This window comes from Penaeus chinensis, chromosome 34 (genome assembly GCF_019202785.1).
Source record: "Penaeus chinensis breed Huanghai No. 1 chromosome 34, ASM1920278v2, whole genome shotgun sequence".
Classification (NCBI taxonomy): Eukaryota; Metazoa; Arthropoda; class Malacostraca; order Decapoda; family Penaeidae; genus Penaeus; species Penaeus chinensis.
The window spans coordinates 22938306-22940805 of NC_061852.1; the positions used below are offsets into that span (position 1 = coordinate 22938306).

A 2500-nucleotide genomic window follows, 5' to 3' on the forward strand; every position below is an offset into this window, starting at 1 on the left:
ACATATATACATATATACATATATATATACATATATACATAGATATATATACATTTATGCATACATATATATACATATATACATACATATATATATACATATATACATACATATATATACATATATACATACATATATATACATATAGACATACATATATATATATATATATATATATATACATATATACATACATATATATACATATATAGATACATATATAGATATACATATATAGATACATATATAGATATACATATAGACATACATATATATATATACATATATACATAGATATATATATATATATATATATATACATACATATATAGACATACATATATATACATATGTATACATATATTTATATATATATATATATATATGCCACATGCTGGGCAGAACACAATCAAGGGATGTATACATAATGAATATAAAATGAGGTTTTATGCGTACTCTTCAGTGACTGTTTCTCCTCAATGATTGTAGCCAAAGACAAACATGATCAGCTATTTAGCACACAGAACTTTTTGCAGGCTTTGCTGTATGTGATGTGATAGGACATCATTCTGACATAAGTGATGATCTAACCCTGATGATATAGCACTGTCATTCATTATAACTGGATTTGTTGCCCTTTAATGTTATAGAATGTAACAAAATCATATCGTCTAAACATGTAAATTCAAAGGGTGTATTATTTTTCATATTTTTCTCAATATTTTAAATTACATTACATGCTAGATCTACCAATGGGACAAGAAACTAAGCAACACACAAGAATTTATTTCAAGTTCTATAGTTTACTTGTGTATTTATACTTATTTCAGCTTTGGGCTCTGCCATGACTAGAACCAGCTCAGAATGGAAAAAAAAGAAAAGAAAAAAAAAAAACATAGGAAGAATTGGCTTCAAGACGTCCTAGGATCAAAACCAATTCATAAGAGTAAACAATTAAAGGTGACGAAGAACACACAGTTTTGAAAGAATGACACAAATAAAAGATATCAGGGGGGAGAATTAAGGAACTACAGTTCATAAAGTAATCATCTAAACATAAATAAAAAGCCAAAAACATATTGAGACTTCATGCTTATATCAATACTTGTAAGAGATTATATCCTCAAACTAGAAAAGCAATACATAAGAGTATATGCTTATTATAACTTTTGGATCAGGCTGAAAATTACATTTTATGCTCCGTAATGTTGTAATCTAGTTCAGCAACTATCTTAAAAGAATAGCACCCGAGAGAATAAAAACTCAAAAGTGCTCTTTAATGTTACTGTTTACGGTTAATCTTCAAGGTATGGACAGACTAAGCTAGGTAAACTGGAGATATTCTTGTTGAAGTGAAAAAGATGTAGTTGCTGGTACAAGAAGTAATTTGCAGACATGAATGGTACCTCCACAAATAAAGGGAAAAGATCATGGAAAGCATCTCTTGCAGCCTAAGTTCACCCAGTGCTCCTGAGTTTCAGCTCTATATTGCCTTGCCTACCGAGGTGAAGACAAGAGTTTTCCAGGGGATGTTGGGGGCAGAGCTCTACCATCAACCCTCCCCTTGCAAAGTCGGGCACACCTAGTCACAGCAATTAATATTGTTGAATAAAGTTTACCCAGTTTAATGTAATTCTGTATCTAAATAACTAACTCTATACAGTACAGATGCAGGCACTCGAGACTAAGTCCCCAACTCAACGTCACCAAATTTATTTAACAATTTAACTTGCCACGACTGGGTGTACCTTTCGGGCACTGCCGAGAGGAGGGTTGATGGAAAGCATTCTTTTCATCTCAAACTCAGGAGCACAAGTCGACTTTAGGTGTGGGTGGCACTTTCTGAAACCTTTTCCACCTTATTTGCAGCATTACCATTCATGTTTGCAGAATATTTCTCATACCAACTTTTAGAATTCTGTAAGACTATTTTCTACAATTTGCCTTATATTAGTGTATCCATAACAAAACATTAACCTAAATAACATATTTTGTGAGCTTCACTACTATATGAGGAATGATTTGATTTACTCAGCATACATATTGTTAATTTCACATTTACCACAAAAACATTCTATTTGCAACATAGCAATGAGTCTTATTAAATTCATACATGATTACATCAATCTTGGGGCTTTATTTCAACATAATAATTTATGATACAAAGAACTATTTCCTCTTTAAATTTCCATAACATACTAAATATCAGTACCTCTTCTAATAGCTATAAAGTGCTTGTTCTCTTCACCACACGTGCTGTCATTGATAATTCTTTTGCATATATGGCCAAATAAAACTCAAATACTACTGTTCCACCGAGTGACTACCCCGATCCCACAATCATTTCAAAGGTCCTTTCTTGGACTGCCAAAATCTCCGTCACGGTTGGCAACCCTCTTCAGAGTGGACTTAAATTCCTAAATAATCCCTTCAGGACTGACTCTCCATCCTTAACCAATGCTTCAAAATCCATCCCAAGCTCAAAGACCTCCAATCCCTC

General features: G+C 32.2%; 1 protein-coding gene across 1 annotated transcript in view; it reads right to left on the bottom strand.

Annotated features, from left to right (window-relative positions):
* LOC125043572 (acyl-CoA:lysophosphatidylglycerol acyltransferase 1-like) overlaps nucleotides 1–2500 on the bottom strand; it is a 27541-nt gene that overhangs the window by 24680 nt on the left and 361 nt on the right. The window lies entirely within an intron of this gene.